Source organism: Palaemon carinicauda, chromosome 42 (assembly GCF_036898095.1).
Source record: "Palaemon carinicauda isolate YSFRI2023 chromosome 42, ASM3689809v2, whole genome shotgun sequence".
NCBI classification, from domain to species: domain Eukaryota; kingdom Metazoa; phylum Arthropoda; class Malacostraca; order Decapoda; family Palaemonidae; genus Palaemon; species Palaemon carinicauda.
The window spans coordinates 60,311,312-60,320,744 of NC_090766.1; the positions used below are offsets into that span (position 1 = coordinate 60,311,312).

General features: G+C 38.0%; 1 long non-coding RNA gene across 1 annotated transcript in view; it reads left to right on the forward strand.

Annotated features, from left to right (window-relative positions):
• Positions 1-482: 482 nt before the first annotated feature.
• Positions 483-9,433, forward strand: part of LOC137632970 (uncharacterized) — a 67,397-nt gene continuing 58,446 nt past the window's right edge. The window contains exon 1 of the long non-coding RNA XR_011042152.1: positions 483-675. This is a non-coding gene — a long non-coding RNA (uncharacterized lncRNA). The remainder of the gene's footprint in view (positions 676-9,433) is intronic.

Here is a 9,433-nt window from a genome sequence, read left to right on the forward strand (position 1 = left end):
CACATGTTCAGATTTGTTATTTTTTCATACATATTTCGGTGTTTGTAGCCTGAGATAAAGTTAATATAAAGGTTATTTCCTGTCTCGTGCCAATTATATTACAAGGGAGTGCATTCGTTTGCCGTGCATTCCCAGGAGACAATCAGGAGAACAGTTAATTTTTTGTGAAGGGTGGCATTCGGGGCGTTCACTCTCACAACTTTAGGTTATTAGAATAAAGCATACAGATAAATTAATTTGGTTAAAATGGCGATGCTGGCTTACCGGCATATTTTGAGCTTTCGTTGAATATGAAACACCTGTCTGTTTTACTCTGTAAAACATAGAGAGATTTTAAAGTTGAATTGTGCGTTTGCGTTCATTTTGTTGAAAAGAACGCTGCCAGTAAATTCCAGACTCTAGACTCCAGTCATATTTGAGGTTACTTAGTGTAGTGTGATATTCGTTTGTCGTGTCAAACTCAAAGACAAGTGTTAGATGTCTCGTGAAATTGGATGCCTACGGAAAGAAATTACTTTGTTAAATACCATATTCATGGCTTTATGCTATTTTTCGGTCGCCGATATTAATCTTAAACTGTTTCTGGAACCTTGAGAAAATATAAATCCCCAGCATCAAACTAACACGAGTTAACAGTGAGCTTATTAGCCTAGTTTGGGCAAGCCTACTTATAAGGTAAGACCTGATAAATTTATAGTTATCTTACTTTTACCATGTAACATTCCCCGATATTACTAAGATGTTTGATAATTAAGAAAATCAAGTCTTAAATTATGAAGTTGTGAGGAAATTATTTTCACAAGTTTTGACGAAATAATAGTTCTATATATATATATATATATATATATATATATATATATATATATATATATATATATATATGGTATTATTACAGTTTCATCCATTATGGGAAATCTATTATAATAATATATTTCCCGAGTAAAGCAAGTCTTTTGTAGTATTTCTGTAAAATATTATCTGTCGCAAATGCCTAGTTCTTTATATATCGACGATCAAACTCACGCTACTCATGTCTTCCTCCCAGATTTTTCTAAGTCTGTTGTTATTGTTGACTGTGTCTTGTATTTGCTTAAATGAGCCCTGTAACCACTATAATCCGCTGACAAACTAGTCCACTATGAAGTCTTACACGTTTGGCCAATCACAGCGCCTGTCCACTATGACGTCATACATGTTTGGCCAATCACAGCGCGACAATACATTATCTTCCCAGGCATTTCATTTCGTTCTTAGACATGGAGACCATAGAAAGCACGTCATCTCATGTTGCACAAGAAGTTGAAATTCCATTTTCTTGTCCTGACTGTTTCCTAACTTACAATGAATTTGTTGAAAAACTAGTGCATTTGTGCCAGAGACACAATTTAATTTTACAAAATAAAAATTGTCCTGCATGCCAAGGAACCTTCCCAACGGCTTCACGTTTTCCTCAAAGCAGCAGCACATATTTATGAACCAACAGTTTAAGGTAAGCTTCATTAATTTATAGAGTATATTATAATGGTGATAGTATAACGATGTATACAGCAGTACCATCACTTTGGATTTGGTTTGATGGATGTGTTAGGTAGTGGCTGTAAGGGGGGGGGGTCGCAGGGGCTAGGCCTAGGTAGGGGTACAGGGCCCTAGGTTAGGTGGTTGTATTAGGTTCGGTAGTGTCCCGAAAATCACTGTGGCCTTAAGGGGGGGTCGCAGGGGGGGCGGAGGCCCCCCCCAGTAGGCCTAGGTAGGGATACAGGGCCCCTATGCTAGGTTAGGTGGGTTTTCTTAGGTTCAGTGTGCCCTGAAAATCATTGTGGCCTTAAGGGGGGGTCGCAGGGGGGGCGGAGCCCCCCCCCCCCCCGGTAGGGCTAGATAGGGGTATAGGGGGAGGGGTGGTGGAAGGATAAGTATTCATTTATTGCAAATATCATTTGACGCCCCCCCCCACCCAAAACCCCGGTTCCCACCTGGTGTCCCCCATAATTGTTGGGATGAAGTAGGGTCTTTCTGCATTCTGGGACTTGTTGTTTTAACTCCAATTACATAGTAAATCTCTAAATCGGATGGTTTGCGGTCAAAATAAACGTTAAATTCGTTGGAACTACACTTTCTGATGCAACAAATATATTTTTATTCCAGTTTCCCCATAATGGACGAAACTGTAAATTTACCAATTATAGTTTAAATTATGACAACAATATTTATCAACCTTCCATGCAACTTTCCCTGTTTTTTGCCTGAAGATTACGTTTTTCTGTAAAATTATAGAACAACACGGGACAACATTTCTAATTGGAAAAACAGCTTTTCCTACAGTAAATAGTGTGCTTTCAACAAATGTGACCTTTATTTCTTTTGCAAATAAACTAGTCTACCATTATGGACCCTCCCCCCTCCCAGCGGACACAGACTTTTGGTGTGCGATAACAAGACAAATATGATTATTTAACACTTTTGAGATTTGTAAAATGCCACAGAACCTAACAAATCCACCTAACCTATCCTAGTAGTTCCCAGGTACCAGACCTAGCCAGGGGCCAAGCCACCATACCCCTTCTCAGGTTACAAATGAATCCTTAGCAGAATCGCACTTGGGACACTTTAACCTTTGAGGGATAACACAATAAGCTTTTAAAAAAATTATTCACTACACCAGGAGTACCGTGAAACTTTGCTATAGTATCGAAATAGCCATGATGGCAGCCTTTGTTATGTTGGGCTCCATAACGCACACCCAGCACGTAACAGCTACAAAGGAACTGAGAAGTTATCCTAAGAAAACAGGGTGTTTCACAGAACTGCCTATATTACACTCAAGCATACATACATGCCCAAATATGGTAAACTTCATCATATGGTATGGGAAGGAAGGAGGAGAAGCTACTTACAAATGAACAAACAGGAGTACATAATTTCATTGGTAATAGGAAAGTGAAAGGATGGCTTGAGCGCAGGAAGTATAACGTCGTTATCGCTCCACAAGCCATGTACAAACGGGAGCAGATATGTCCAACTTGTAAAATGTAAACAAGTGAAATAAATATTTCAAGGGAAAAGGATCCCCCTATTTTGTGCAATTTTACGTGGATTTATATTGCATCCCAGAGAATAATGTATGGAAAAGAAAAGGTTAGTTTTACCATAATTTATCTATTCACCAGTAAATTTTCTCCATCCAAAACCCCATTACCGTAGGATATATTAGGGTATATCTTATTGACTATTTATTTACGATGGAAACAAAGGTCACTTTCAAGGAAAATGAGAATTTTTCTATATATAACCCCATTTCTCTATTAGTAAAGTTTTAACCGCGTTCTATAATAATACCTGTTTTTCTTTCCAATGCTAGATTATGGTGAAGGCAAAGCCTCCCCCCCCCCCCATATGATAAGTAAGGACATGGAAATTCAGGTTAGGTTGGGTGGTTTAACTCAGATTAGTTCATATCTCTTTATTTTCCTGTTGTTTCAACCATTAGTTATATTCTCACGAAACACGTGAACGTATTGCCATTCATATTTATTATGATGGTGTAAATAGGTTAAAGTTATTATCCTAATATTTTCATTTAAGGTTTGTATACTATTTTTGTTGTATAATTTTAACTTATTGATAGACTATTTGGTTGACTAATAAAAAGCCATTTGAAGTATCTTTAAGTTTTGGGTGAAGAATAAGGCTATACTGTACAGGGACTTACCCTAACGTACGACATTACTTCCTATCCAACTATAGGTTGTGGTTCATGCATTATTGGTAATATTATGATAGAATCCCACCCAGCGCCTACGTTGGAATTTGTATTTTTGTCGGGCAAAACACGTAAAATAAAAAACAATTCTTATCAATACATTATCGGCACAAATACGTAATAAAAGAGAGAAAAAAGTTAGTTAACTTACGGTAAACAATTTCTAATTCATTGTAACTTCACAGTGACAAAGAGAGTAGCTCCTGTTACTTCATATGTTTGTTTCTATTCTATTAAATTCCACCATTTTGTGCACTGTGATAATTTTCGCCGGAATGCGCTCTAGCTCGACCCATTGATCTCGGTGCTCCAATGGAAATGCTGTAGTTTCTCTTAATGTATCACTATTTGTCATTAGATTTTGGCAGGATTTTGACTTGATAATGCGTTGATCCTTGACCTTACTGCGCAAGTGTGAGAAAAATTGGCTTTTCTCTCCCGTTTTGCTTGATATGTCGTAATACTAATTGGCCAATCTGAATCTAGATACATTATAATCACACCATTTGATTGGTCCTTGATAGAAAACGTTAGTCATGCATCTCCAAGGTCACCCACTTATTTTCAAATCACAAACCCCTCGCCCCGCTTGTTTACTAAGTACAGTACAGTGAACCCTCGCTACTTCGCGGTTCGACCATCGCGGATTCACCACTTCGCGGATTTTTTCCATAACCCATATATATACAGTAATATATATATATATATATATATATATATATATATATGTATGCATGTATTTATGTATATATGTAGGTATGTATATGTGTATACATATAAATATATATATATATATATATATATATATATATATATATATATATATATATATATATATATACACACACACACACACACATATATATATATATATATATATATATATATATATATATATACTGTATATATATATATATCTATATATCTAAAGTAGGAAGATGTGATGTAGTTCTAAGGGAAAAGTATGGGAAATATGTCTGGGTAATAAGCAAAGCTCTACCTCCAGTTTGTTTCTACATTATGATCAGAGATAAATGTAAACAAAACATTGGTTGCCATTTTTTATCGTGCTTTTTAGCATGTTTAGGAAATGCATGATATGAAATCACCTTTAATATTTGTGCCTGTTTTAGTTTAGGGTACTGTAGTACATGCATTAAGTGTTCTGTACTTTAAAGGGTAGTTTGTTAACAGTACTACGTACAAGGGAAGGTTTTAAAAGTCTGAATATACATGTTGAATAAATAGGTAAATATGGTGTCACTACTTCGCGGATTTTCACCTATCGCGGCCGCGACTGGAACCTATCTACCGCGATAAACGAGGGTTCACTGTAGTCATTTTGATAGCACCCATCAGTGAGGACAGACATTCTTGCTGTCTGGAATTTTTGGCAAACTTCATTCCTAATATTGTTTCAGCATGCTAGTGACTTAGATTCTGCAAGGAGGATGCCTGCAGAAATGCGGAAGTGTCCGGGGATGTTGGACAGGAGATGCAACATCTATCTGAGTTGCAGGGAAATAGATCCTCACCTTTTGTGCTCTGCCTGCAGAGGACACTCCTGCAGTGAGGCTTCCCCTTATTATGAGTGTCGAGAGCAGTCATTCTCCCAGTGGCTAGCATATGGTAGGAGGAGGAAAAAAAGGCTAAAAGGTATTCTTTGCCTTCGGCATCATCCTTGAAGTCGAAGAAGTCCCGAGTTCTTCTTCTAACCCCGATACGTTGCCCTCTGGCCCTTCCCTGTCGGTCTCCTCTTCAAGGCCAGTCAGATAAGAGTGGTGTCCCTTTAACATTATTGGCTAAACCTCAGGTGGCAAGGAGACCTTTCCATTTCCCCTAGTGAAAAGAGAGGGCATCAACCCCTGGGTTTCTGCCTTACAAATGAACAATGCTTTACATTTGTTGTAGCCCTCCTTGGGGATAAGAAGGAGCAGCTAGTAAAGGTGCTTGCTGCGAGTATTCTATAGGAGAGCATTGATGTTCCTGCAAGAGAAGACATCGGCTCTTTTCCCTTGAGAGCCCAGAGGAGGATGTCGCTTCGCGTTGGGCTCATGCTTATGAAGCTGTCTACCTTAATCTTTCAACCACTGAAGGAGATATGTGTACAAAGTGCCCTTCGTATGGGAAACATGTTTTATCAAAGCACCCATGGCACTCGCAGGCACCTCAAGATTATCCCCCTTGCGAAGTACTGCAAGCAAGGATAAGCGACTTCTCCTAAATGTCCCAGCCCTTTGGAACGTGCCAACAGACAACGAACTCCTGACCATCTCTCCTACAGGAGGAGCACTGCTCCCTCACCTGAGCACTCTAGCTCACCTGAATGTGCTCACAAGGTTGCGAGGCAACCTTTACCTGACCCCTCTTCATCTGAGATTGAAGAACCCAAAGCGCCACACCTCAACGAATCTCAACCAGACTCGCTTCACCCAGGCGTGCCTCGCTAGATACAAAAAATCTCTGTGCCGTAGGTACTTGAGTAAGACGTGTGGAAATGTCAGACTATTCACTGCCCACTACCTGCGGAAGTCGACCCTCATTTCTCTAGGCACCTTTTCTCTAGACCTGTAGTAGCTGCAAAGCAGGTAGTAGGCCTATAGCTACTTTGGCTCCTCTCGTAGGGCCATTAGCATCGGATTGAGAATGGAGGTTACCTGTTAGTCTGAGATGAAAGTAAAAAACGACTTGACTTTTTTTCCTTTCAATCTTCCTCTTTCTTGGAGCAGACTTTTTTTCCTTTCAATCTTCCTTTCTTGGAGCACACCATCAAAAACTCTGTCGGCTGGAATTGATTCAATTGCATGTAACCCCCACTCTTGTCTGCAGTTGTTTTGTATTGCAATATAGAAGCATCATACCCCACACTCCTTATGAGGGGAAGTGTGTTGCAACCAAGCAATCCCATTGCTATACAGATACCACATTGTGTGAACTAAGCAAACCTATTAGGATACATAGGCTACTTGGTTGGAAGCAGGCAAGGTACTTATGGGCCGAACAAGGGAAAGGCCCGTGCCAACAGGAAATGTTGGCTACAATACAAGAACGAACAAACGGAACCAGGCAAACCCATTAGTATACATATACCATGTATCACATTCTTCCCTTACCAAGTAGAAAGTAGCCAATGAACAAATACAGTGCAGTAGTTAATTGATCCCTCAAGTGAAGAAGAATTTTTCGATTAGCTGAGTGTACAAGGGAAGAGGAGAATGTGCAAAAAATAGGTCCGACTATTCGGTGTATGTGTAGACAAAGGAAAGATGAGCCGTAACGAGAGAGGAATCTAATTTAGTACAATCGATCTGGCCAGTCAAGAACCCAATAACCCTCTAGCAGTAGTATCCCAATGGTTAGCTTGTGCCTTGACCAACCTACAACCTTCTAGGTCTTTTAGAATAGGTTCTGTATGCATCGACCATAGGACATGTCAAGACAATGTATCTGTAGTACAGTTCAAGTTGATCAGTATCCAGGTTCCTTTTCTTGTGTTTTGTGCTTTCCTCCATATTCCAGTCATTTGAAACATTACGCCTTAGATTTCTCCCAGAAGTTGCTTTTAGATGAAAACAAAGAATTAGATGGACAGCTCTCCAAATTAAATTTTGATAATTGTCGAAGATTGTTGTAGTTCGTTTGCAGTCTTTATTGAGTATTGTGAATGCTTTGTTAAATGTAGCCTCTTGGGTCTAGAATAATGTATTTTTCATAGACCAAAGCATGTTGAAGCAAAAGTAGGTCATAATTGCCTTAATCCTTTTTTTCACTTAGTTTCCTCAATGGAGTCTCGTACCTGTATTTAAACTTATTTCGCTTAGTTTTTAAAATACCTAGTAAACATGTTTATCTATTCAAGTAAATTGTATCATATTGTTACTTTTAATGAAATTATTATATCGACTATAAGCCATACGAGGATTTGATGTAACAGGAACTGGACTTTACTTACACAAATCTGAGTGACCTTATTCTCGGAGGCTTATCCGATGTCAAACTTGAAGAAATGTCAATTTAAACAGAATGTAATCTGGCCGTAAAGGTGGATGCAGTTTTGACGACTTAGCATTCATTAGTGTATTGATTAAGATGCCATGATGGGTCATGGTCATTGAGCTTATTAGGCACAGATTAAGATTAATGCGAATTACTGGTAATGGCGTTAACGATGGCACATTGAAAGGTGTTGAAGGTCAAGGGAAATATTGATATACTTTATCTGATTCCTTATTAAAATGACAGATCTCTCTCTCTCTCTCTCTCTCTCTCTCCTCTCTCTCTCTCTCTCTCTCTCTCTCTCTCTCTCTCTCTCTCTCTCTCTCTCTCTCTCATGGTCTTCACAGCTTCATGAATGTTAAAAAACACTGAAAAGACCAAGCTATTAAAATTCAAGCATTTACTTACTTAGAACTTTAGTTGTGTACATTTTATGGTGGCCATGATATATGTAGAGTGTATTCTAAAGTTTAATTGTAAGTAACCAATTACTTTCATATAGCTGAGACCTTTTTGCACATAAAGGTGACTTCATTCTGGATCATCTCAGGCCCATTTTATTATCTACTAAATTGCGATATCTTGCTTCAAATATGCAACCTGGTCATTTCACGTGATAATGGCTTATCTATGTAATGTTACATTTTTTTTAGAATACTCAAAACAGATAGGACCTAAAGCCTACTTGTTTTTTTTTTTTTTTTTTAGAATACTCAAAACAGATAGGACCTAAAGCCTACTTATTTTTTTTTTTAGAATACTCAAAACAGATAGGACATAAAGCCTCCTAGTTTTGGAAATACGTTTACGTTCCCAAGACCAGGGTCTATATAGGGAGAGATGCAGAAGTGGTGGGCGGGGGCTACACACACGAACTCTCCTCGCAGTAAAGATGTGATAGGGTACACTTCCTCAGCTAGGTGTACCAGGAATTCTTGTGTCCAACTGTACATGCGTTTTATCTAAGCGGCAAATTTCATGTTATTAGCCTCTTAATTTTAATTGGCCGATTTATTAAGTTTGTGATGAAGTTATTAACCCTGTGATTCATGGGTAACTCATAGCGCGATGTAATATGTCACTGTGGTAGCAAAATCAAAATTGTAATCGAAGGTTGAAATGCTGATGTTTCCTTTAATCGTTCATATTTTCTTTTAAATCCTTTCACAGTCCTATATTTTCTAAAAAGCACTTTTCAAAATGCTTAGAGTTGCCATGGGTAATTCTGTTGCATCCTTTTACATAGTTTTGTGCATAAATTTGTGAAGTTTTCATACAGTCATTTTACAAGAATGTCGATTTGCCTTCATGAATACATTTACGTAACTAGACACTAATAAAAAGTTGTCAGAAATATATTTCATCTAGTCTTTCAATGTCAAGTTTATATACAGAATTACTTTTTTAAAATATTGCATCTAAGCATTTATTTCTGTATCCATGGACAGGTTTTAGTTATTAGAATTACAGCAAAAACAACAACAGCAATATTAATGTTCAGTATGAAAGCTTATGCTCAAATTTCCCTGGAGGCTGGCCAGTCGGTTTATCGGAAATGATAATTGTAATAAGCTTTTTCTCATATTTTTGGTCTTGCTTACAGAGAATTTATTTTACATAAGTGCGTAAAATATACAATTTGAAGACTACTAAAATAGTTATGTTGCATTGTTGTTTTAA